The sequence below is a fragment of the Struthio camelus genome, chromosome 10, assembly GCF_040807025.1.
Source record: "Struthio camelus isolate bStrCam1 chromosome 10, bStrCam1.hap1, whole genome shotgun sequence".
Lineage (NCBI taxonomy): Eukaryota > Metazoa > Chordata > Aves > Struthioniformes > Struthionidae > Struthio > Struthio camelus.
In genome coordinates this window covers 3,690,112-3,716,901 of record NC_090951.1, presented here as the reverse complement: position 1 = coordinate 3,716,901, position 26,790 = coordinate 3,690,112, and the positions used below count along the sequence as shown (strand labels likewise).

Here is a 26,790-nt window from a genome sequence, read left to right as displayed (position 1 = left end):
AGCCCTAGCTTCGAAGGGAGCTCCAAATTTCCCCCAAAATGAGATGCTGATTTTGCATCTCGCCCTGAGCACCGCCCCAGAGAGACGTAGCTCCGAGTGGTGCCAAAAACCAGCGCCAGCGAAATGAGAAGAGGATGGCGGGGACGGGGACACGGTCCTCAGCAGGCAGCTTCTTCATCGGCGCAACAGAGGGGAAGGAGGAGCAGGGATTGCTAGTCTCCCGGTGACGAAAAGTGGGCTTTCGCCGCCAACATTTGGCCTTGAAAACATTCAGCTAGAGGAGCCCCACGAGTCCCAGCCCTGATCACCGCAACTGATTTAAAGGTTGTCCCCAGAGGAGAGCTGCCCCCATTCCTCCCATACTATCATGTTACCTGACGCTTTCAAAACAGCCCAGGGCCGTCTCCAAAAGTATTCGCACCCCGCAAAGCCCTTTCCCAAACCACAGTGTGCATACATCGTATTCGATTCAGTCCCGATGCTGGGCTGGGAGTTCAGATAACAGCCTCTATTTTAAATCTGCTGCTTTTTCTACCAGCCCTAAGCCAATGTGGCTTTCCCAAGCCGGAGGCCTCGCTGTCTGTCGCGGTGGCGTGCTGCTGCGCCGGGGCTGGCTGGTGCTGCATGCACCGTCCCCGCGCCGCAGCCTTGACTTGCCCCTCTCTGCCGCTGCCCTTCCCCTTTGGCCAAAGCTGCTTGAAATAATGCCCCCTTAGGAGTATTTCTAAGGAAAACTGCAGCCCTGCACAAATCTGGCACCCAGATTTGCGCCCTGTAGCACCTCCCTCTGCTCGGGCGAGCGAAGGACGTAGCTCGTTTGCTACGGTAAGGGAGCCTTTCGCAGCCCGGCAGGACGAGGGAGAGCAGCGCTTAAAAGCATAGCAGGCGCTCCAACACACGAAGCAAAAAATGGGGGGGAAAAAACAACAAAAAAAAGAGTAAACGATGCTCAGAAAGAGCAGGAATCCTGCAAGAAAGCAAGCGGTTGCCTGGAAGAGCAGGCACGCACGCCAACAGAGGCGCGCTCCCGCGGGGCTGCGTGGCGGAGGAGTAGAGAAGAATTTGGGTCTAACCCAGCCCTCGCCCCGGCAGGATTTATGGTCGCCCTTCGCAAAACCACAGCGATGATGGATGCGGTGCGCCGCTGGGAAAGCAGCACCGCTCCCCGCCGTAACTGGCGATGGCAGGAGGCTGCGAAACGCCGAGAGTGCGTGGGGGCTGGATGCGCTCGCTGATAAAGGGCCGGGTTTTTATCTCAAACCAGAATGTTAGACTAATCCGGGCTTTTAAGGAGAAATGTGTTTGGGAGAAGCCTGGCGAAACCCGCAGGTGGCTGCAGGGAGGGGGGGCTCGGCGGAGAGATGCTCTGCATTTTTCCGGCGCGCGCCGTCGCAGGAGGTGGGCTCGGCGCGCGGCGGCCGGCCGCGCTCGAGCCGAGGGAGAGGGGGGTCCGCGCGGGTCGGAGCCGAGGTCGCCGGGAGGGCAGGCACGGCGAAAAGGTTGCAAGGCGGCGGGGTCTGCCCTACCTGGCCTGCAGATAAAGCCGAACAGGAGACATCTGTGCCGAGAGCTGTCGGTTCCCGCGCCCCCCGGGGTGCGGACGGGCGCACGGGAACAGATTGACAGGCTGGGGACGAGGCTGCTGACACCCTTTGGCAAGGCAGCACATGCAAAGCTTTCTGAAAGGTGGAGGAAAATAAACACGCTCTTTATTGCGCCCTGGGGTGCTGTCACGCTCGCTCCCCTGTGCGCAGAGGAGCGGGCTGCAAGGCCCCCTGCACGCGGCCCGGAGGATGGACGGACGCCGTCGCCCGTCAGCCTCCTTGGCGCGCCGGGGGCTCGGCAGCCGCGCCGCAAGGTCAGCTCCCGACCGGCGACTTCCCCGTGCCCAGGCATTGGGAGATGAACATCACGCTGGGAAAGGAGAGCCCCAGGGCGCAGCCGTTCGTCGACATTTACAGCAACCCCTCAAAGGAGCTGCCTCGCTCCGAGACCTGCGAGGATTCGGAGTCCGCTGTCTGCCCTTCCCTCTGCGCCCTGCTTGTTCTAGCTCAGCCAAAGTCGAAAGGAGGAACAGAGAGGAATGAAAGCGATAAAAAATTGCTGTAAAAATTTTAATATCTATAAATCAAGTTTACAGCTTCAGTTCTGCAGTTTGCCTTTCCCTCGCAAAGATGCCACTTAGCAGTCACATAAGAAAACTTGCACCCTCAGCTGTCCTGCTTGCAATCAATAAGATCAGTAATTAATTCTGGAAATGAACAGGCATCGCTATGCTCCAAACAGGCAGGCAAGAGGAGGCAAAAAAAAAAAAGCGAGTCTAATTTCAAGTACCAAAGGCAACATACTTATTTACACCCAACTGCAGGTATAAATAAAGCCATCAGTAAAAATAGGTCAAATAACTGGATCCTGAGCAGTGAAATGATAAGGAGAGCTGCAGCTGACAACAGGATCTGAAATATGGACGCTTTCCAATATCAAAGAAGAGCCAGCCAGGCGGCTTACGTATTCATGCATTGCTTGTCCATTGTGGGAACTATTGTATTAAATCTATAAACATCCAGGGCTTTATCTGAGGCTGCGGAGGGGAAGGTGGAGGCAGGGACTGAAAGGAGGAGGAACTGCCTGCAGAAGCTACCCCGGTCCTGGCTTGGGACATTCGGTGCCCGCGGCGCAGGAGTGTGTTTGTTCCCTTTGCAGCCACGTCGGGTAAAGCCTCCCACTGCTCATGGGCTGTGTCGCGGCTCACCAGCTCCTCCCTTGAGTTTCTTCTTACTTGCAGACTGGGGCTGGCTAGCACAGAGCTGCCTTTCCACGTGGCTGCTCTTTCCAGCGCAGGCTGTATGCAGGAAACAAAATGGTCCTTGATCAAAGCAACGCCCCAGATCCCACTCTGGTGGCTCTCAAGCATTGCTTGGGACCTGTGTCACCTTCAGCTTGTCCACGAGGATCAACATTAAAACATATGATTTTTCTTAAAATTTTGCAATTCTAGCCATACTAGTAATAGTAGAGCACACTTTCTTAGCCTGGTTATGCCTTTGCCTTTGAGAACTGGAGTCCAGCTATGTGTGTCTTGGTCTTGAGGAGACTTTTTTCCTTGTGGCTCTCCCAAAAGCTTAGACCCTGCAGCCCTGCCCACCGCAGAGGAAAGGCCTCTGTTCATTAAAGCCAGTGGTGTGCACAGCCCAGGCACCTGCACCACTCTTCATCAGCAGCTAGCAGCTCTGCTAGGGGATAGTGATGGCATTCATGCTCTGCTTCCCACCCTCCGTCCCTAAGAATCTGCTGCTAGCCATAGGCAGGGAAGGCAGAGCCCGCTACAAGACTTTTACTGTTACTTTCTGTGGCCACGCATATCCTCTTAACAATAACTGAGGATTAGCTGAAGCTATTCTCTTTCTTGCGCATGCAAAATTAGAGTCTTGCTTGATTTGGTTGTCCAGAGAGGATGTGGAGTCTCCATCCTTAGGGATGTTCAAAAGCCGTCTGGATAGGGTCCTGGGCAACGTGTTCTAGGTGACCCTGCTTGAGCAGCAGAGTTGGACTAGATGATCTCCAGAGGTCCCTTCTAACCATTCTGTGATTCTATGATTCCGTGATTCTGTGAACTAGCCCCTGAAATGGGCCAGTCCATTTCACCTGGATAAAGGGAACTTCATAAATTGCAATACTTTGAATAGATGCTGGATGCACTTCGCTACATTGGTAGAAGTATGCCACCTCAACAGAAGGATTAATTCTTAGCTGCTTTCCCCCAAAAGCATTTCTCCAAGGTGTATGCTGTCTGGATCTTGTGCCAGAGCCTTTTCATTTCGGCTTGCAACAGCAAACCTCTTTGGCTGAAGAAAATGAGACATCTCACCCAACGACTCAGATAGGAGCCTAAAGGCCTGGATGCTGACTGTGGATGCTAAAAAAGTTCCCAGCAACACCAGGCTAAACAGATAAGGAAGTTCTCCATGGAGCGCGAGTCTCCTTTCCTTTTCCGTCATGGGACCCTGACAGAGATGGTGGCAAGCCGTCTATGCAGACTTTGGTCACCTCCTAGCCCTCTGCTCATATGCTGCTTTCCACCAGTGGTGGTCCAAGCCACAGCAGGCCCCTTGGAGGGCCACAGCTCTTGGAAACCCCTCTTTGCTCATCTCTGATTTCTGCATTTCTTGCCATGAAATGCAGCCATGAGATGGGAGAAGGGAGGGATGGAGGAGCTCCTTTTAATCAAGGCCATTCTCAGTCAACGTCTTACATTAATGGGGAAGTGAGGAGGCCACAGTCCTCTTTCCCCTTTGCTTTCCCTGGGGAGGGGACCTGCAGGCTTTCACTGGAGCTCTTTAGGACAGAACCTGTCTTTTCCGACAGTGCTTGTACACACCCAGTGCACGGGAGCCTGGAGTCAGGATTCGGGCTCCCAGATGCAACAGCGAGATACGAAAGCACCCCGAGCTAACAACAGGAATTCAGATGTAGCCGCTGTGCCCAGTACTTGCCAAGTATTTATATATACTTTTTTTTTTTAAAAAAAATCTTTTTCTTTTGTAAAGGTAAGCACAGAAGAAAAATGCGAGGGAAACATTTGGCAAAACATGGTGGCCAAGTTTTGCTGCTACATTTAAGGATGCCAAGGAAAATCAAAACAATAGCCTGGGAGGGACAACGGTGGGGGCGGAAGGATAAGGCTGCGGTTCCCCATGCCACAGGAAGACTTTGGTTTAACTTGAACGGTGATCTCTTGGAGATGAATCCGTAGTGCCGCCTCTCAGCAGGCCTCAAAGCTTATACGTTTCCCTTCGGCATCGGTCCACGTCCCCTTGTGAGGTGGGTGACGTGGTCTGCTTGACCCGAAGACTCCCTCTGCGGACCAATTTACATTCCAACTCACCATCGCGGGGCCTTGGGTTTTCATTGGTGGTTGGGACTTTTTTGTTTTGTTTTTGGATCTTTGACAACGTGAAGTTTGCATGTTAGTGCCTGTGCAAGTCTTTGCTTGGGACTCATCCATCATTTTCCTAGTTAAAACATAGCTGCTTGTAAAGAGGAAGTCATTTGTCTCTCACGAAAGAGTCACCCCTCCCACCCCCCTAACCACTCTGTCGCGGTGCAAACGAATCCATTAGCTTCCCTGGAAAATGCATCATCTGACATTGGGACTAAACTTTAGACTAACAAAATCTCTGAGAGGACATGAAGGAGCCATCTCTGTCACCCTGCTCCATGGTCAGGTCAAAACCTGACCTCTCCTTCCATTAAATCTTTAACATCCTTGTTTTAGGGAAAATGTTGCAAATTGGCAGCAAATCTGCATTTTGTGACCAGATTTAGAACCCCGATTTCAAACCTCCAGAACGACCTCCTAGGTTCTTTCCAAAGTCCATCTCTGAAGCTGCTTTGTTTCTTCCTCCCTCCGTTCTCGCTCCTTGCAAATGAAGCCAGGGAGGAAACTCCTCTCGGAGGTGAACATTTAAAACAACCCTGAAATAAACCCAGAAATAAACTCTCAGAGCAAGACAGAGCCCATGCTAACTGAGGAAATAGCCACTCATGCCTTTGTGTCCCCTCTCCCGGAGCAGCGGACTTGCAAGCTCCAAACCCTGCAGGACTGGTGCTGGAGCACAGAGCTCTGAAGAAAACATCCGAGGCATCACATTCATCATCTTCCCAGTTCTTAAGCCCATCTTCTAATATTAATAGTTCTTCTGCAGTTAGAGTAGAGCAGTATTTTTCCAGACCGCCCCACACCGTCCTTATGCCAGAATCACAGGGCCTAGAGGACCACAAGAGATGGCTTAGCACCCCCTCTTCCCAAGCAGGATGACGTTTTCTCAGGAACCTCCAGACACAACCTTTCCAAACACTCCGCTCCAGCATGTGTGAGAGGATCTCTGGGGGTCCTGTGGGGCAGAGTGAGATCAGGACACTGGGCTGTGGCAGTGGTGGAGGAAGATGACTTCTGGAAGCGTTTCTCCACCTGACAACCTCTCTGTCTTCATCACTGGGCCGCAGTCTTCCTCAGCCTCTCCGTAGCCCAACGTGACAAATGGAAAGAGTCGCCAGCCACCTGCATCCAAGCGCGGCAACTCGTGGCACTGGAAAGCACCTGGGGCCTTGCACAACAAGAGGGCTCTGCTGCACAAACGCCAGCACTGCGGGCTTCAAGGTCAAGGCGAGAGGCTTTGCGGTCAGGCCTGTGTTTGGAGCTAGCCTCCTAAGTGGGAACTCCAAAGCGCAGCTGGGAGAAGCTATTTGTCAGGGTATTTCATCATCCAGGCAATAAAATTTTGAAATTCGGGTCCAGAAACTTTTCGTTCATGTCAATTTTATTTTTATTTTTTATATCAGCGGAAGGAGAAGAGAATATTTTCTCCATTAACTTTGACACTGAATGATGAGTTTTGTATTATTTTAGATTTTTTTTAATTTAACAGCCAAAAATAGCTAAAATGATTAATAATCCAAAAAGCTAACCAAACCAACAAAATAGATGCTTTGTGCAACGAAACTATTGTGGATTTTTCACTTTCTTCTTTAAAGCAGCAAACCCCAAAACGAATTATTCATATAGATCTAAACTAAAGGAGGGGAAAAAGAAACTTTCCCCCTCTGTCTTCCTGGGAAATGAACAGTCTTTGTGTTATATGCATAGGAAAAAAAATCAAAGATAAAAGAAAAATAAAGAAGATAAATGTATCCCAAGCTAATGTATCATGAGGCAATATAGTAAGTTTCCAATGCCCCTAATGAAAAATAAAACATCTTTGAAAGTTCGTTCCTGGACTTTGGGAGCTGTGAAAGCAAATACAGCTAAACTGCAGCAAAGTGGATAATATTGCTGTTTTGGGAGCGAGGTTTTAACAGATTCGGATTTAAAGACAACGACTTTATTTTTCTATGGCCTTGAGGGGATTAAGATAGGAGAGCAGTCCTGCCTCGCCACTGGAGTTATAAATCCTGGAGGGTCACTTCGTAGCCATCTGTCAGCCGAGAGGAAGGGAGGAGGCAGAGTCATTTTCAGTAGTAAATTTTGGGAAGAACAAGCACTAATGGCCTAAAATTAAGAAAGAAAAACAGTGGGCTAAATAGTAGGAAATGCTTTATAATGGTGAGGTCAGGCAGACAATGGAGTAACCTGTCAAGGGAGGTCACGGGCTCCCCAGCCGCGGAGACGCTTGCGGCTGGCCGCGGAGCCACAAAACGGGGGCTCTGCAGCACGCTCGCGTCCCAGGCCCCCAGGACGGGGCTGGCTTGCATGGGGCCGTGTCCCCCCATCCTGGCTGATTCAGGAGTCCCCAGGATGATGGATATTTTTAGAGAAATACAAAGCTTTTGCAAGCTTTCTCGCTCTCTCCTGGCCAGGGGTGAGGAGGGCATAGGGGCACCGCGGGAAAGGCAGAGCAGCCAGCTGCCCGCCACCCCAACCACGCTGGGAACGGCAGGTGAGCAGGCTCCCGGCCACAGAGACATAGCACGGCTTTCGGCACCGGCGTCCGGCCCCGCAGCCCGCATCCAGACGGGCACTCACGCCAAGACGAGGATGGGCAGACAGCAGCGAGCCCCAGCTGTTCGCCTTGCCAAAGGAAAACAGAAGCCATCCGAGGAGGGGGAATCACCTGCACGAAGAAGGGAAAAAGAGGCCTCTAAGCAGAGCCCTCCAGCGAGGGAATTTGGAGAGCGCTGAAGCAGGCGGAGGATGACTCCGCGTGCGTGTGGGTCCGTCCAGATGCCAGCACAAGCCGGTTTTTTAAGGCTGTCAGGTTAATTTCCGCTCGGCTCCCTGCACAGACACCTGTGGTCTGTTACATGACACGTCATTATATTTTTGCAACTTATGTTGTCCATCATCACCCCAAGGCAATCACCGCGTAGCTGTGATAAATGATACACAGGCAGTTCATTATACACACTAAATCCTCTTCACTTGGTGGTCCAGGGGTTTACCTAACACATTTTATTCCTCTTCTGGTTGGATTTGTACCTTGGATCCCTTTAATGTCCTATAACAAATGCTGAACTGGTGCTACAGAACATGCGTTGCACCAAGTGTAATTATTTTATACCATCTCCTATCTAGTGAGCATACAAGTAGCATTTTATTTTTTCTGCATTTACAGAAAATTCACCTGTATTAGAAATAGTATTAAGAGGACCTGGGAATGCCACTCTGACAACCCAAAGCAGCCTGCCCTTGGTGGAAAGCTGTTGGAGATCTGACAGCAACCGCACCTCGCTGGAAGAGAGGAAGGCGAGGGTGCAATAGCCAGCTGAGATGCTAGGTGGCCCTTAGGGAAAAAAAAACCCAACCCACTCCCATTGGAATTTGACCATTCAGAAGCCAGCACTGTTTTTAAAAATAGAAATAATTAACAACCATGCGAAATTAAAATTCCAGTCATGGGTCTCATCAGAAGGACAGCACAGGAACCGAGATCAACATCATTATGACTGCCCTCTTTTCAACGAGTCTCTCCTGCTTTGACATGTTGTCCAAAACACCTCTCAAAGTGGACTGGCGAGGGCAAGGAGGAGTTTCTAATTTATAAGGTGTAAATAACTGCCTGCAACGCATAGCAGCGGGGATGACTCAGTGAAACGTAGACTCCTTCCTCCAAATGCACCCCCCACCACTATCAGAGCCAGCTTCTACGAACCCACTGGAGACAGCATCCCTCAAGTGTGTCCCTCCCTGCCAAGAACCAAGCAGGAAGGCTTTTTTCATAGCACTACTGTCGCTCAGGCATTTGGAGAAGCTGTTCCCAATTCCTCCCCTCCCATGCCAGGTCCTTGCTCCTGGGGTGGTCCAGGATGAAGGCTGTGAGAAGATTCCTCGTGGTTGTTGCTTGGCTGGAAGGCTGCTACCCTTCCTTCCTGTAGGAAGGGGAAGGAGATGAGGACAGCGAGGCCGTGGGGCGCTACGAAGGATGCTGAAGGAGGAGGACAAGGAACTCAGAATTATTGCAGAAGGTCATGGGAAGTCAGCGAGGGGAATCTGAAGAGGGTTGGATGGGACGTCAGAGAGGATTTTTGCAGCTGTATGCAGGCAAACTAAGAACACAGAGGGGAAATTGGCCCTGAATATCAGGGCAAAGGCATTTTCAGTGACCGAGGCAAGCAGGGAAAAGCTTGGATAGAGGAATGGAAATGGCTGCTTGTGGAGATAATAGAAGGGGAAAAACAAGCGGGGACTGCATTAACCAGGAGGCTAAGGAGAAAGGAAGAACTTCAGAGGAATGCCACAGTCTGCTTGGCTAAAGAGCAACTCTTTCCTCTCCTCGAGCTTTGTTGCTGTTCGGCTCCTGGGGGAGGAGAGTTGGCCTACAGCTACAACAGTAACTTTGAGTAACTTCTCAGGAAACAGCTTATTTAGATAGCACTGCCTATTCTTCAGAGGGGAGGATAGAAGAACATATTGCCTGTTACTAATGAATGGCTTTTCCACAACTAACGATGTTTATGGGGATAGATACTCAAAGGTCTCCACAGAATCGCCACTAAATAGGATGGATTTTACTGCCAAGAAAGCATGGCTTTTTCACACATGCACATGCACCCCGATAGGACAGAGTTAAATATCTTCTGTGTTTTTAATGGAAAATTAAGCAGGCATGACGCATCTGTTTAGAAGATTTTTTCTTATCTCCGGGATCGAAAAGAATTCCAGAGCTGGAAGACCAGAAACCAAAAGCAGTTCATTCACTGCCAATGCGTGCATGCTGAAGGAGTTCAGGTTGTACACAAGCTAAGGGTTGGACTCTTTATTCATTGCAATAAATAGATTGTTTCCACAAGCTGCAGTAGGAACAGCTTTGGCCCTTGATTTCTCTATTTGAGTTTTCAGTAAATAAAAGTCTCAAGCAGAACCCATTAACGCTGTTTCAATTTCCAGCTCCCAGCCCTTCCAAAAGTTACTCTTCAAAAATTCAATATACACAAACCTTCTGTGGTTGGGATGGGAGACGGATTCAAACAATCAGATGTTCATCTTAACCTTCAGGGTCAGGAATCTACTACTAATGGGATCTCTGAATTCGCCACTGAGTCTGGAAAAGTCCTAAGAAGAGCATTCTTGGAGACAAGAGATATTTTAAGGGAGGGAAAAAAAAAAAGAAAAACTTCTCAAGAACGTTGCCAAACTGTGGCATTCAGATCCAGCTTAGTTTTTGTGAGACAGCAATGCTAGCAGCTCATGCACAGCCTTGCATACAGGTTCCCTTTGAGTCTTGATTTGCAAAGCTGCGGCTGTGCTGTCAGGAGCTGATTTCATGCGAGCAGTGAGTTTTAGGTGTGAACTCAGTTCAAACTACCACCCCAGGTCTCTGCTGGGCTGGGAGGCTCTGAGCCTGGTTCTCCTCTCTGGTGCGCTGCTGCAAAGAGAATTTAGGTCACCAAATCTCAACCGCCACTGCAAATGTTCATTTTGCGGTGTCCAGCCCCCACTGCTACTTTCACAGTCTAGCCACAGGAAGCATCTCTCTGCTCAGTATTTTTACGCACAGCAATACACAGCCAAGCTTCTTTTTACAAAGCACAGTCACTTTGAAAGAAAACAAACAAAACTTAATAGCTACTACCTTGAAGCAGTCGACTCCTAACACTATATTCCAAAAAAAAAGGTAGGTGCATAACTCAAAATTATTGGCTCTGGGAATCTTTATCATGGCTGGGTTTTTGCTGCATCTGGTTGAGCAAGTTTTTATAATGTCATTTCTGATCAAGGTAGTTTTCAGTAACAACTTTCAGCATATTACAGGTCAAGGTTAAGAGGGAAAGGGAAATTGCAAAGGGGAGGTGCTCTTACTGCTCTTTGAGATGGCAACGGCTGCTAGAGAGAGGACTCGTTCAGAAATTAAGGGGGTTGTAATTCAGAAGAGCTGTTACAAGGGAAGGAAAATGTAGCATTTGTGACACCGTTAACAAATTACAACAATGTGCAGCTGCCTGGAAATTAACTGAACACCGCCTTTAAAACCATCCACGTCGAATTGATTTCAAATCATCAGCTATTTGGTCCAGCCTATTACAGCAAAGGCTGGCTTTCTTGAGGAAATACACTGTGCATTTGGAAAGCAGTTTAACTGAGTCTGGAGTATATCTTTAAAACCAGAACCTGTCCTCCAGCACAGCCAAAGCTTATACAAGCACTCTCACTTTTTGCCTGGGCTGTGCAGGTTGAAAGTCTTCCTGCCATGTCAGACAATAACTCAAACCGCATTTGCGGTTTGATTCTGTGGCACCATCTGCCTTCTATGTCCGAGAGACCCAGGTGAGCCAAGTCTGCAGCTCCATGTCTTGCTGGGGTACCGAGAGGGATGACATGGGCTTGGTAAATGTTGTCTCCGATATGCCAGCCCACAATGACGTGGAGGGAACGGATCGGTCGTCTGAGCTAAATCCACACGCTAATCTAATAGGATGCATTTAGCTGCCTCTAACAATTTCATGCCCTGTAATCCTGTAACGCATCACGGCCTCTGTAGGCTGAAGATGGGCTTTAGAAACCAAGCGGACAGCATCTCTCTGATTCATTCTCCTGCAACAAAATACAAACAGAAATTGCCTTTCAGGCAAATGAAGTCAGAATCCCATGATTTCCCAGGCTTGCATCCACCAGAGTGGAACCAGAGATTTAAAAAATCTGAAGGTTGAAAAGCGTGCTCTGCTTTTAGGTGCTGAGTTACTGGGTTGCTTATTCAGGATACCTAGAACTCCGTTTCTGAAGATGCCAAGAACTTCCAGCTCCTACTAATTTTATGCAGTGTTGTGGCTGCTCATCACTTTGGAAAAAAATGGCACTCTGAAGATGAAACCTTGGCTCCTGGGAGTTCATGGGAGTTTTGCCATGGTCCTCAGTGTGTCCAGGACTTTTTCTAAAATTCAGCTCTTCAAAAAACAGGAAATTTTGGCACTGGATACCAGTAACATTCCAGGGCAGGAATATTATACTACGGGCCTATGCTCAATCAGCTTGTCTTTCTCAGAGGTATGGGTGGAATTAGTAGCTGAACTGGGACTTGTAAAGTAAGTTCACTTTTGGGGCATTTTGGCTGGTGGATATTCTCAACAGAATTCTTTTCCTTGCCCTATGCTTATGGCTCCATTTTTTTCGTATCCAATTTTCTGTGCACTTTAAGATATGCTTGCTCCTAGGTGCTGAAAATTATTGCATTTGCATTTGCTATTTGCTCACTTCTGTGCTCCTGATTTCAGCTGGAATCCAAAGCAAACACACCAAAACATCCCAGAAATGGAGAAAACCAGTACTGCGGGAACTGCCCAAGGCAGAAATGCCGGATTCAGAAGTATATAAACGCTTAAGCACTTCTCTGGACTTCATGGTGGCACTTGTCTATTATGAATACAAATTCGTAATGTATATGAAAAATGTATTGAACGTGTAAAGTGAAGGTCATCAAAACAGAAAGGTGGATAAATGCAGGAGGTTTAGCTAGCAGTGAAGAGCAGAACAAGGAACGGAGTCTCTATGAGGCAAAACAGCAAGTTGTCGGAGAGGATGTTATAATTTATAACGAGGGCTTTCGAGGGGAAGAGCCTGCCTGCAGACTCGCCGCCACGGAGGAGCAAGCAGCGCCCGATGTTGCATGCACCAAGAGGTGAGGCACCCCTCGGGATTCACCATGGTGGGTAACAGGAGAGATATTTTCCGATCAGCACCCAGTGCCTAAGTTTCCGGGATGCTGGGGAGTCCTCCTGGGTGTGTCGCTTCGATATAAGCAGAGATGCTGAATGCCTAGCACCATGTTTGCCAAATGGACCCCAAAAATTATTTGGCCTCGATAACAGTTTGGCATTTGCGAACTTCCTCGCAGTTGTAATCGTTGCGTTTCTGGCACCACCTTACAACCACAATTAGATTTCAGAAGCGCGCTGCAACAGTCTGGCTCCCAGTGTTATACCAAGATGTTTTCTTAGCTGTATTTTCTGTTTAGTCTGCATTCTACACAGTTTAGGGCTTAAAAAAAATTAAAAAAAAAAAAAAAACACAACCTCAGGTAGTTCAAATAACCTCTGGAGCAGTATCCTCCAAACGAGGTCTGCCCTTGCTCACAGCCTTGCCAAATTTGGAGGATTACTTGTCTCTGCTAGCCATCCAGCATTACTTTAGCAACACTGATGTGCACAGGGCAGGGCAAAGTCCTGGAAACCCTCCCCTGCAGCGTGTCCCCGAGGACGGCCACAGCCCAGGCTCTCACCACTACCCGGCAGCAGGTCCCAGGGGCTCTCTGCAGAGCAGATGTCTGTGACATAGCCAGGAAAGGAGCACTTCTGCCCCAGAGAGCCCTCAGGGCTGGGGCCATCCCTTTCGGTGTCGGAGGTAGCATAACCCGATGGTCCGAGCACTGCCCTGGCCCTGACCGCTGTCCCCTGGCTGCCAGCTGACCCTGAGGCAAATCCTTCTCCTGCTCGGCGACCCCGTTTCCCAGTTTGCAAAGGGCAGGGATGACATTTAACCTTTGCTAAAGTGCTGCAAGTTCCGCTGCGGAAAATGCCAAGCGATGGGAACCGAGGGGCCAGGACGTGGCCGTCCCCTTACTTTAGCCCTGCTCACGGTTTCATGCACGCCACTTATAAAATACACGCCACACGCAAACACTACCCACACAGCACAAAAGGATCGCTCTTGCTGCCAAGACCTCTGCACCCAGGGGAGAAACCCCACTGCCAGACTCCCACTGAAAACCTCAACCAAGGGTAAATCAGTCATCACCACCCCGGCCAAGGAAGACATTAAGTTTTCAGCCTCAGAGGGAATTGCAGGAAGCTGGGAACGCAAGCACCAGCTATAAAGACTAATTAACAATGACAGAAAAATTTGATGATAGCCTCTAAAACTCTCCCTGTCAACCCCAAAGAGTCGAGAAACAGCTCCCTCTGCCGAGGGTCCGTCTCCTCATGGGTCATAGCTCTGCAGCACGCACAAAGTCAGATGTAGTTTTTGTAGCTGGAAGAGATACAGACCTGGCTCCTGGAAAGCTTGCACTCCAAGCCAGGCCAGCAGAAAAAATTCTCAGGAGACTCCCAAAGACCCTTGTGAGCAGCTGCAGAGCTCGCCTGCGCCTTCTGCAGTGCCCCAGTTCCTATGAACCCCCAGATCTCAAGCAGAACCCTCACGGGCTACTGAAAGGACAAAAAGAGGCTTTCTGCTCCTAGGAGCTTCCACCGATGGCAAATTCAGCTGGTATCAGAGAAATAGCCCAAAGGCATTTTGATCCTACCAAGGCGATGGGAAGAAAAGGCACTTCCAAGAGCAGAAAGCACTGGCAAGGTGAAGGAGTCATCTAGGAAGGGATGTTCAACCGAGCTGCTGCCTCCATCTCCTTGTGTCCAGGGTGTTACCACTTTGCTGGCACACACCTCTTTACCCAACGTCTCCCACATGACTGCAGCACAGCACGCTGTGTTCGATCCTTGTGCACCCTTGTAGATGCAGCCTCACTGCAGAAGGCAGGAATAAGCTGCGGTAGGTGGCAGGTCCCAGCTGGAGACATCATTTAGGCCTCCCTGGAGAGAAACAGGGGCAAATCCAGTCCTGCTGGATGAGACCGAAGGTCTCTCTCACCCACTGACCTGTCCCTGACAGCAGCCGGGGGCGGATGCCTGGGGAAAGCTAAGGGCAGGCAAGCGTGTAGCAGCACTTCCCTGCGCTATTTGCTCTGCATCAGCGATTTGCAAGACAGAGGTCTTTGCTGGCGGTTTTTTCCATTGAATTCAACCCTGCACTGATTCATACAGGGGCCTCAGGGCCTGGCAAGGTGCTGCCAGCGCTCCAGGCAGCCCAGGAGACAGACCTCCTTCCTGCTCAGTGAGGGAAACACAGAGTCTGGCCCTCGGGGCACCCCAGATACAGCCCATCAGGCAGAACTTCATGACATGCAGAACCAAACTGCAACGCATGTGCTTTAAGCCCCCTGGGTTCTCTCTCTTGCAGGACAAAGACTTAACCAGGTTTGACTCAGGAACCACTTGGGGTGGTCAAAGCATGGGCCTCGTCTCCAGTTTGTTATGCGGCCAAAGCACATCGTTGCTTCTTCTGCGTCATTTTCCCCCTTGCTCACCCATCCTCCTCGATGCCCCCTGCTTTTCTCTCCCACATCCCTGCAAATACCTTTTCTTTTTTAAGAACCGTCTCATTGTTCCTGGCAGGATGGGCAGAGCAGCAGGCCGCACAATACGAGCACCCTTTTCGCAGGATGTACGTTGGTCATCCCAAGGCAGGAAAGTGCTTACAGTTGGGCTTCCTCAGCGCTCGGCCTTCAGCTCCTCAGTTTCCCTCCCCCTTCCCACCAGACTCTTCCCAGCTCGCACGCCCACCCTGTTTTTCCCATTACCAGCCATTGGCAGTAGGCTCTCACTGCACGCAAAACGCTGTGCCTCCTGCACAGCTTCAGGCGCGATCCCGTAATCATGCAAAATCTGCTGAGTGCCCTCTTTTCCTTCACTCTCCCTGGGAAAATGCACCACTCCACTGAAATCTGGATCCCACTCGGCACTGGAAGAGTAAGCCCAACACGTCAAGTGTGCCGTGCCCGCCTTGACCCATCACAGAGGCCTCCATCATCGCTGAAGTAACCCACGTGGGGCCTGGTGCAGTAAACGCATGCAGCCGCCCTTTCATCGCCTGCCAGCCTTTGTCCTTGGCTGTGCAGGAGGCTCCTGGGCATCCTGGACGCGGGGCCAGACTTTGTCCCCATCTGCTGAGGGGCCCATGGGACAAAGGGCTCTCTGCGTATGCAACCCCCCCCCGCCCATACCGGGCTCTGCAAATTGCATTAAGCGAGCATATATAATTAGTTATTTAGTGCTGCACAGTCCAGAACAGCATGTACTGCCCCAAACGCAGCATCAGCTTCACGTCATGGACGTCCTCAGGGGCTGTACAATGCTGGACACATCCTCACCCTCCGGCTAGAGATCAGGGTTCATCGCAAACCAGCTCTGACATGGCTTCGTACATCTGTCATGGTTGAATCCATATTCCGAAATGGCTAGTGAACCCCTCCACAAATACGATCGGGATGTACACAGTAAAATAAAGGAGGAGGCCATCTCACTATCTATCTCAATGATGAAGCAATTTGTACCCAACAGCAACAGGTTTTTGAGCTGCACCAAAGCATTGGCTAATACTGAGAGACGTTCCTTTGGTGTAAATCAGATACCCGCAGTCATGATCCCAAACCTCAACCTAGACTTCGTGGTAGGCTTCTGCCTCCATGTAAATCTGAGGTGTCCTGTGCAGACACTGGGGACTTCTAAGTAGATCAAAACTTGCAGCACTGGGCAGAAGCTCAGGGTAAAATACAAGGTACATTTTCTTGGGGAAGTCAATATTGTGTCAGAGCCAAAGACTCCCCCAAGAATCAGCTTTATCCAGGCCACATCAGCCTCCCAAAAGGCAGCTGCATGTTCATGGCCAGGAGCCAGTCCACTTGCAGCAGTCAGTGATGCCGGCATGCAGGAAAATGAATTGCAAGAGTTCGTGCTGCTTGGCTGTGAATATGGAACTGAAGGTGCTTTTTCATGCGAGAGGCTGAGCACAGCCTTTCCTCGGACTCGGCTGCTCTTGTCTCCCCTTGCCCAGGACATGTTTCCTGGGGAGGAGCCTTTCCCACCTCAGGGCTCGTCCGCCTGCCCCCAGCGCGCCGCTCTCATGTTCACACCTCTGCTCACCTTCATCTCAGCATCCCCATGGCTGCTGCTGGCCACGTCGAAGTCCTGTGGGTGCCCCACGAGACAAACTAGGTTTGCTTTACAGTTTGGGGTAGGGAAAGCAAGCACAGGTGAGAAAACACAATTCCTAGAAATTCTCATTCAAGTGCTTTGCCTCATACACTCAAATAATTTTGATGGCTCTTTGCAAGGGTGCAACATCCGAGTGCAACCTGTGGACAGGGCACCTCCTGTCATTTCAAACCACTATAAACTGGCAGACCAAACAGGTGATGTCTCAGCAGAATGCCTAAACCTGCCCCCACAACTGGGAAAGAATCAGTTAAAAATGTGAAAGTAGTCTGAATTCTTTTTCCTCTGAGGCCTAAATGAGCCTTCGAGAGGAAAGTGCTTCTCAGCGTCCTGACATCTGAATGTGTTGTTAAGGAAGAGGTGTGTATCACAAACGCAGTAATTCATTTGGGCTTGAAAGCTAGAAGTGGCATTTTGAATGACAATTTGCTTGTGGAGTCCATAAATAAATGACATGATTTATCAAGCTTTGGTTAACATGGGAAACAACCCAAGAAAGGGATTCTGTAATTGTTGCTTTGCTTTACGCGTTAAATATATGTTCTGTCCAATTCATAAGCCCAAGGAAGAGGAGGTGATGGGGAGGGGTGAGCATACATCTCTGTAGCGAAAAGCAAGATAACTTTTTGAGTGCAATTAGTAATTCAACTTGATGTCTGTGGTTACTTTTATTTGATTAAGTGAGTGCAGCCAGCTGCCTGGAGTTCCCAGATTTTTGGGGAGGAGAAATGTTGGAGACGTGGAAGAAGGGAGAAGGGAAAGCGATTCATCATCTCAAGTGTGTTCAAAGCCTAAAGTAGCCCAGAGAGGTGCTGTTTCACTGGACAGAGCACGGGGGCTGGAGCCCCGCTGACACCCTCCCAAGCATGAACACCTAACGGAGGGTGGAAGTTATCAGGTTAGGGGTGTCCAAGATGCTCCTCAAGTTTCCCCACATAAATTGCCTTGGAAGCTGAAAATATCCACTCCAGGGGAAATAATTCACGACAAGAGATCTGGGAACCTCTCAGCGTTACCCATTGCACTGAGGGAGGCCAGGTCCTAAGCATGGGATGACTGTCTTCCTGTTGCTGCCCAGCTCTAGCTCGCGACGGACAGCGCGGCTGGTGCCAAAGGGAAGCCCGGCATGACTGTGAGCCCCAGCATGGCTTTCAGCTGGGGAACCTGCCCTTTCGGGGGACTTCCAGAAGTCCCATGACCTGGTGTGAATTAGATGAGTAGCTGCCACGTTACAGACAAGTAAATCAAGGCCCTGATCAATGTGCCCACTTACTTGTCAAACCCAAGTATGCTGAGCACTGAAAGATCTGGAAGCAGAAACGGTGAGACCCTAGTCGCTGCTTGAACCCTGCAGAGGCCAGCGCTGTGTGCCCCCATCGAGGGAACAGCAAATGGGGCTGCTCCTTCTTTGCTCTGCAGCGAGACAGCCCAGGAAAGAGGTTTCCAGTCCTTCTCTTGCCCTTCATGCTCAAGGTACCACTGCTGGTCTAAGCCAGCACAACTGCTCCCAAAACCACACTTGTGAAGTGATCCGGTGTCAAATAAAGTTGTAGTTACTCCATTTAACCAAGCAAAGTCATTTCACTATTTAACAATTTTTTGCACAGAATAGCCGCAAGGAGACATAGCAAAGAGGCTCGTTTGGAGGCCTCTCTGTGTTGCCTTAGCATTGGTAAGAGATTGGGTATGTGGACAGGGTATTTCAGACAAGCGCTACAGCTGATGGGCCTTGGCTAAGCTGAGGAAGACAACTCCTTTTCAGCGATTATTTCCAAGGTTTTTTCTCAATGTAGAAGAATATTTCTTGGAAGCCTCAAAAACTTTTTGCAGACAGAAAGAAACATTTCCAACTTGTGTTTGGTGGGAGCCAGCCCTGGGTCCTCATCCAGTGGAGCTGGTGAGGGGCAAGATTTAGAAAGGAAACGCACGCAGCTCTGGAGGAAAGAAAGCCTCAGGCAGAGGAGAAATCAAATGGCTAGCCGCAGAAATTTAAAAAAAAAATCCAAAAGGAAGTTTCAGATCCCTCCTCATGACTCATGCCTTCAGCATTATTCACCAGAAATGATTCAAAATGCCTCGGTTGGCCTGCGCCGCTCTTCCCCACCTCTGGAATTCCCGTGCATCCTGCCTGCCGGAGCGCCATCCTGCCGCGGGCTGCGAGGCGGCGCGGACCCGCCGGGACCCAGCCTTGCCTGACACTACAACCACCGCAAGACTACAGATTTCTGCCTTACGTACAGCACCAACCTCTCAAAAACTGAAATAACCAAGAAAAAAACTCCCTGCCGGCTCTATAAGGAGAAAAACAGGGTACCCTTGTTTTTAGTATCTATTCAGCTGCTTAAAAGAGCAGGAAATTTGGGCCATTTGCTTTAACCATTGTATCTTCTGTTATTCATCAATTTTGGAAAACAGCCTCTAAAATTGTTTCCGGCTCCCCTTTCCCATGTAAATCACTCCAAGGTTTTGTGTTTTTGTTTAAAAAAAGAAAAGGCTAAACATTCTGTTGTTCACAGCAATATTTTTTCACTTCATTCTAATTTAGCAACTCCGCTGAGCTCTCCTTTCCCTAAAAGCCTGCAAACAGAGGAAGCAGTTCCTGCCTGTGGCTGCACGCAACCAGCAAATGCCACAGCTGAATGTTTTTTTCCTGTCCCCTGTTAATGCTCTGTCAGCTCCCTCCAGTAACCAAGGGGCATTGGTCAGTCCATGTGCTGCCTAGGGAATAGCCCCCCTCCTGGAGATTTTTCCAAGTTCAGACCCCCCAGGAGGGACCCTGGCTGGTATAAAAGGCCCTTTGCAGCCAGAGGGTGACACTGCGGTTTGGAAATTGCAAGGCACGTGTTGCAATCCTCAAGTCTCAGATCCAAGTTTGCGGAGAAAACCAGGATTTTTCTTCCAAACTCAACGAATTTTTCCAGGTGGGGGGACATGGGGGAGATATGCAAAGGAAAATGAAGATGGGATATGATCATAATCGTTCCTGAGAGGGTGATACATGCATAAAGACACTGCATCAGCTGTTTGGGAAGGGGAAGAGCCAAGCAGAACCAAGGACTGTCTATATCAGGCTTAATAAAGAACTTTTTGCCTTCACTGCAGGGCCCTATCCTACTGCTATCACCAGGGGGTCTACCTGCAGCTTGCTGCAGCTGAAGGCATTTTGTGAACCTCTCTGTGAATAGGCTTAGCAATTGAATTTATGTAGTTTGCCGTCATGCTTCTAACAGGTCTTGCCCTGAAAACAGCCACTGCTGGCCTGTGCCCCTGGAGACAAACAGAAATGAACCCGGGCAGCTCTCCTAACACTTGCCATTTGCCTTGAAGCCCCAGCTCCAGCAGCCACTTGATAGCAAAAAAGCATTTTTTTTTTGACTCCGTCAATCTGCACATCTACTGAGTCTCTCCCATTTCCCTTATGCAATGTGCAAGAAAGCACTGCTTGCCTCCGTGAGTCTCCTGGCCCTCCTCTAACCTTTCCCAGAAAGATCATCTGGGCAAAAGGAAGCTGCACTCAGGCAAGCACTGCCAGACTTTGAAGAACCAGGTCAGCCAGTTTTCAAAGGATTCACACACACACACACAAAAGCAATACTCATGTAGTAGCTTCTGGTTCTGGAAATCCCCAGTTTGGTCCTGAGTGAGTCAGCCAAAACGGTGACCTTGGAAATACGACGGGAATGTCATTGGACATAGGGAGGAAGAAGATTGGCCCTGCTGCAGCGAGTGAGCTGCGCGCAGAGCGAAAAGCCCACTAGCAAAAATGCCTGATGGTGTTGGCACCCACGCGCATACTGAGCGGACACAGCTTCAGTTGATTTGGGGAGTCCTGTGCATTTACAGGCTCAGTGGCTAAATATGAAGAAGCAGGATGGGTTTGAAGTTGCTTAATTTTATGTCACAAAGAGCGCAAGGAAGAAACACGTTGCATTTCCTCGTGCCAGGTTGGCAGGGTGTCCCAAAAACTGCGGAAAGCTCAGATTCCTCTAGCAGTGCTGGAGATTGAGGTATCCCTACACTAGTCCTGACACGGACGGTGAGAGAAGGAAAAAAATCTCATAAATTACTCCAAATCTTGACAAAGTTCTGCATCTCCACTTGAAACTTTGTTCTACTCACTTCTGCCAGCGATGGCCAGAGTACACTATTAAAAGCTGATGTTACAGGTGGGAGCGTGGTTAAACCTCGCTAAAATGAGTTCTTCTTGTGTTGGATAGGCACAGAAAAGGTTAATCGGGCTTCCCGGGTCCAGGGGAGATGCAGTTCCCCCAGCGACGACCATCGCCAGCTCCTTTACGCACCGTCTCTCTGTCCTCTCCCTACCTTCACCTCTGAAGCCTCCACGCCTGGAGGAGCTGCCAAACTCCACTTTCCTCCTTTGGTCAACCCAACCGCTCTTTGCACCCAGGTTTCCTTTGTGTTATGGTCTGTAATGGCAGCTGGAGGGTATCAGAGTTTCCCGAGAATTTACACAGCATCTGGGGCTCTGATACGTGGAGGCTGCTGGTTTCAGGCATAAAAAAGGGATCCTGCTGCAGAAAACAGTTCCTCCAAGCCTGCTACCTGCCAAGGGGGTCCCGCACGGCAGTGTCTGCACCGGGGGATACCTTACCTTCAGTGAGGTTTAACTTTGTCTTTAGAGGGAAGAGAAGAAAAGGATAGTCTTAAATCAAGTTAGCGCTCTCAGTGCTAAGTCTTCACAGAGACAACACGCAGGTTGCATTGTTCTTGATTTCTCTTTTCTGCAAGGGAAGGCGCAGAAAATAAAAATTACCCATGTCTTCTGCTTGCCATGATTTTCTACTGAGTTGACACTTCTTGTATCCTGTCCTGGAATGGAGGGGTCCAAGGGAGACCATGCAGCCTGCAGGGAGGTGTGTTTGCCCAGCACGCCGTGGGGCTGGGGAGTAGAGGAGGCACAAAAGCAGGACTTTAAACCCCACAGCCAAACACCTGCAAAATATTTTACAGGAAAAAGGGGCCTGACTCAGTGTTGTGTGAGAATATTTCCATTTTAGTAAAACTTCTCTAGATATTGAAAAAGCTAACCCCAAGCCTCGTGCTTTGAAGCACATAGAGAAAGAAAATCCGGTCGATAATTTTTTGGCTGGGAAAAGTTTCTCGGAAAAATGTTCTGGCAAAATAGAGCTCATTTTTGGACCAGCTCCACCCACAGAAACAGACCTTCAAGACTTATTTAAAGGTGAAGAGTCAGCAGGTGTGTAAGTAGGTTATTAATGAATTTGCAGCAAAGCTGTTGCCAAGGGAAGAAGATAAATATGAAAGGAAGCTGGATATCAGTCACTGTTAGGGGAGAAAGGTCAAATCCTACAAATATGCATCCTAAGGTTGCTATCCAAACAGGCCTCATTAATTCGAATAAGTGTTTGCAAGCTTTTGCTGGGTGAAGGCCTATTATTTTTAACAGCACATAGAAACTGCAGTCACTGAAATGGTTGTAACTGAAAATGAGCAAAGGCCTGGCCCGGAGCGTGGCTTGGGAATAGCAAGAGTCCTCCGAGAAGCCCACAGGTTTGTCAGCTTATGCGTGCTTGCAGATTGTCCTGCTTTCTTCTCAGAGTGAAAAATCCCCCATTTTCTTGGAAGTAAGGATGGAGGGCCAGGAGCAAGCTAGAATTGGGAGGAAATTCCAACAACCTTTTTTTCACTGAAAGATTTCTGGGTATTTCTACAGTTCCTAAGGGGGCATTCCAAAAAACCCATCCAAACCAAACTTAGTTGATTAACAGCAAGAATTTACATTATGTATGTAAAAGATATTGCCATCATGTCTGGCTCCTGACTTTAGGATGTTTCCTAACCATATGATCCAGCATGTTTTCCTGCTGGATTCAAATCCCACTGACTACCATGGTTCTGGAAGCAGGCATCAAGTGTAGCCAGGGCTTCATTTTAATGGATGAGGCCCATCTTCAGCCGAGGATTCAGCTGAGCATACTGCTGCAAAATAACATATGTGTCAGCACATTCACCCCAGCAACATTTCATACCTTGTATTTCCACATGGAAGGGTGGGCAAAGAAAGATGAGGGAAAGAACACGTCATCTACACGTCTGCAGGCCAGACCCTGCTAATGCTCTAAATAGCAATCTAGAGCGGGATTTGGCAACAAGAGACCAAAGTAAGTGGGCTTTTTTTCCCCCCTTTCCCTCTTTTTTGTGTATATGTGTCAATTCACATTTTTTATTTGACTCCTGAGTTCCCAGGAAGGTAGAGGCTGGGCTGCATACTTCAGAGAGATAAGGGCGAGAAGGAGTCCATATAATCTCGTGCTGACCTCAGCAATGGTGTCTCACTTATACCTTCTCTTTAAAGGATATATGCGTGTTGCAATTTGCAGTCTAGTCTGCCCCTTACCTCCTCCACTCCAACTCTGTCTTCCTTAAGAGCAGGAGCCATTAGGGAGCAGGAGATAAGTGCTTAATGAATTACAAGAGCGCATAGCTTCTTCGCAAGAAGTGTCTCTCGGCACAGCTAACCTCCACGCTCCTGCCAGATGCCAAGTCTCTCCCCCGCGCAGACCGCCCTCAGAGCGAGCCCTGAATTATCTGGGGATTTCAGAGACTTCCCACCACGGCACCAGGCCTAAAGGCAAGGAAGCTGCAACCTCTTCACCTCTGAAATGCAAGGGCAACTTCTCTCCCTTGTTTGCAAGGAGAAGGGGTGATGTCCAGAAAAAGCCTTGGGGTGGAAAGCAACCTCCGCGCAAGTCAAAGCAATGCACGCGGCGGCTGCAGTGAGGTGCTTCCTCGGCACAAGGATTTCCTGATGAGTTCTCTGCATTGTCTTTCCCTGCTGGCCCCCATCTGATTTCTGAGAAACCACTTGCACCACGGCACCTCCTCCAAACTCCATCTCTAGCTGCAATGTGACTACCGAATACTGCAGGGAAAGGGACCTGCAGGCAGAGCCGCGATGCTTCCCTCCGCCCCGGGCTGGCTTTGTACCCCCCAGCTCTGCTGGAGAGAGCCAGCGAAAGGCCCACGGAAAAAAAGGGCTCCAAGGCAAAGTGTCAGGGCTGTATCGAGGGGCCGCGGTTGTTAGTGCCCTGAGCAGAGAAAGCCATTGGCCTGTATTTCTTAGGTCATAGCGAGAGCAGAGGAAGTCTGGCAGGGCCATGATGTGGGATGGAGATTGCTCTCCAGGGTAACTCCAAAAGGCAATAAAAAAGACAATAAGGAGAAAGATAATAAAACCCTCCAGCTTTTATTTTCTCCCTGCTATGTCAGACTTTTCAGGAAGGCCTAATGTTTGTGTACAGATTTACTATCCCCCAGGCGCGGGGTGCAAAGGGACAGTTGACGTTCCTTGGCAGTGCCTGCGAAAGGCTACGTCGCAATGACCCGCTCGCTTTAACCCTCTGAGGAATCGGCGCTGGGCTCCAACAGCACCTGGGGAGGCTGAAAATGGAAACTCCTCTGGCAGCCATGACCAGCCAATGCGTTTTTATCACTGAGCTGATTAAAAATAGGCCACCCAATAAAAAAGGGTTAGCAGCGTCATTTCCCTGGAGAGCCGTAAAAGCAGATCAGCCTCACGCAGGACCTTAAATCGGGAGTTATTCCAACTAGAGGCTGTTTTTTTCTCCCCGTGACAAACACCAGCCTGTTCTGCTGGGAATGGGGAGGGCCCTGGACAAACAATGTCATGTCCTCAGGGCATCCATATGCCTCATCACCAAACATCCTCCGGATGACTGAAGCAGACGCTGGCTTCTCCAGTGGCTCTAAGCGCTTGCAGTTGTTCTCCTTGGCCTCAGAGCCATATCAGATCCTCCAGCCCTCGAAGAATCCACCATCCAGATCCCACTTCTGTCCCACGAGCTCGTGCTGAGCATATATGAAGGATAAAAAGACCAGCACACAGCCGGCTCACTGATACAGCTTGCTGATGACCATTGCTCCTTAGATGTCCCAGCTGTTCCCACAAGGATCCCTTTAGCCAGGATAACTGGGCCTGATTTTCAGGGCTGCTGGAGCTGTGGCTGCTCCGTACGCCTTGGGGCAAAGCGTCAGTCTCTCTCATCACCAGCAGTCTTGCATTTACAGAGCACCAAACCTGCAGGGAAGAAGGGATGAACAAATCACTGCCGACAAAGTATCCTTAAACGCACCGTGTCACCCTAACAGCTGGCACGGAGGTGACAGCCCTGTCAAGGCACTGCGATAACAATAACTCCGGCAGCTTTTCTGTCAGCGTGTTGAATTAATATCGCTTGAAACGGCCTCAGCTATTGCATCTTCTGGCAGCATCCATGACAGTCGGTGTAATTTATTGTTCCTATTGCATGCTCGTTTGTATTCCCAAGCAGCCTTGGGGAATAATTTCTCAATGAGTGGACAGCTGCTAGGGGAGCGGAAAAGAGCAGGGAGACTGAGAAAGGGGAGAGGACTCGGGGATTTCTCTGGGAACCCTGGGCAGGGTGGCTGCTGCCAGGACCCCCAGCGATGCAGAAGCCCCTGGAGGAGCCAGGGACCATAGTGAAACAAGGCAGCAGCAAGTGGCCACAGTTTCAGCTGTGGCGTCCACCCAATCGCTTGGAAGTTGGCTTCCTTACCAGGGCCACCTCGATTTCTATGGGGCAGCGGGGTCCAGCACACAGAAACACCAAATCAGGACAGGAGCTGGATGGGATGAGACCACAGACACCAACACTGTGTCTCTAACAAAGCAGATGCTGAAGGACAGGACAAGGTCCCTGCCCCATATACGGTCTTTTCCTTCAACTGTTTTCAGCCCAAGGACTTGTTGGGGCAAATCAGGTTTCCATGTACTGGTGACCCTCTGTGCAATTGCCTCCCAGGGGCCCCAGTGTCCACTAGGGGCATGTGAACCATCACAGCCAAGCTGCCCTGTGCCAGGCACTCTGGTCCTCCAGCACTTTCGGGATCAGCCACCTCCTTCTCCTTGTTTGACCTTGGCTCCTGCAAGCTTCACCTGATGCCCCAGTCCTTGTACTGGAAGAGATAGGATGGCTGGCCCCTACCCTCTCCAGGCAGCTCATGACTTTGGAGGTCTCTATGCTCACCTCTTTTCTAGACAGAGGAACTGGGGATCCTGGACTTTGCCCCGCTTCTGGCCTTGGGAAGCACAAACAGAAGGCTGGAGCTGACCAGGCAGAGCGTGATATGGGTGTACAGCCCAGCCAGGAGCCAAAAACCAACGTCGCCCCCACGCCAGTCATGAACGCAAGCTCTGATACATCCGCAAATATGACACGGCTGTTACCTCCCTGTGTGGCCAGCCCACAAGGAAGTAATACGAAATTCAGCGTTTTTCTTAAAGGCCAAGTCCTAGCACCAGGGCAGCACACGAGAATCTTGGCTTTCTATGCCTCACGCTGGAGAACGTGAATCCCAGTGGTTCAGAAACCACAAGGTAAAGACTTGAGGAGCTCTGTGAGCCGGGAAAACAAGGTAGCATGGGTCCCTGTGGCTTCAAGTCTCACGGTCAGGTTCTCCTATGGCTAAGAGGATCCAAGCTTGGGGCAAAGCCTTTCCCTCGCCAGGCTGTTGGTACTCTTCTTTCCCCTGCAGAGTCTGTGGCATCTCGCAGGGACCATGCTCAGTCCAGCTCCTCACAGAAGAAGTGCCCAGGCACCTATTTTCAAAAAATTCACAAGAGCTCCTCCTGTCTCTGAAAGCTCCATTCTTCCATGAAACTCCACTGAAATATGCTCATGGGACCTTTGTTTCTTTTGGCCTAAAAAGGCCACACTTACTATTTTTCCTAATTTTTTTTTATTATTACATGCCTGGAAAAAAAAAAAAAGAGATCCCAGGCACCAGCACCAGGGCCAGGCCGCAATGGGGACGAGCCCAGGCTTCCTACTAGCCTGGTAAAGTGGCGCTCGCTCCCTACGGAGCAAAACCCCCTTCTGATGGGAATTTCTAAGATTTGTTTTCGCTCTGGAGCAGTCTGAACAGTTGGCACTTCACTTTCTTCTCTTGGAACGAGAATGCCTAAATATATATATATATTTGGAGCCCCTGGAATGTTTTGTTCCAGGC

The 26,790-nt window shown here is 49.7% G+C and overlaps 2 long non-coding RNA genes across 4 annotated transcripts in view; one reads left to right on the top strand and one right to left on the bottom strand.

Moving 5' to 3' along the window:
* Window positions 1-10,467: 10,467 nt before the first annotated feature.
* On the top strand, window positions 10,468-19,366 carry LOC138068448 (uncharacterized). Of its 2 annotated transcripts, none has more exons than XR_011143262.1 (3): window positions 10,468-10,610; window positions 12,205-12,608; window positions 17,440-19,366. It is a non-coding gene; the product is annotated as an uncharacterized lncRNA (long non-coding RNA). The 2 variants fall into 2 exon arrangements; XR_011143261.1 differs by having other exon boundaries at window positions 10,469-10,610; window positions 12,205-12,635.
* A 4,601-nt stretch (window positions 19,367-23,967) lies between these two features.
* The window catches only part of LOC138068449 (uncharacterized), a 41,273-nt gene continuing 38,450 nt past the window's right edge, over window positions 23,968-26,790 (bottom strand). The window contains exons 1-2 of one of the 2 annotated variants that reach the window (XR_011143264.1): window positions 25,809-26,676; window positions 23,968-24,838 (exon numbers count right to left, since the gene is read on the bottom strand). This is a non-coding gene — a long non-coding RNA (uncharacterized lncRNA). Of the gene's footprint in view, window positions 24,839-25,808; window positions 26,677-26,790 lie in introns of those variants that run through there. The other variant, XR_011143263.1, reaches the window with a different exon arrangement.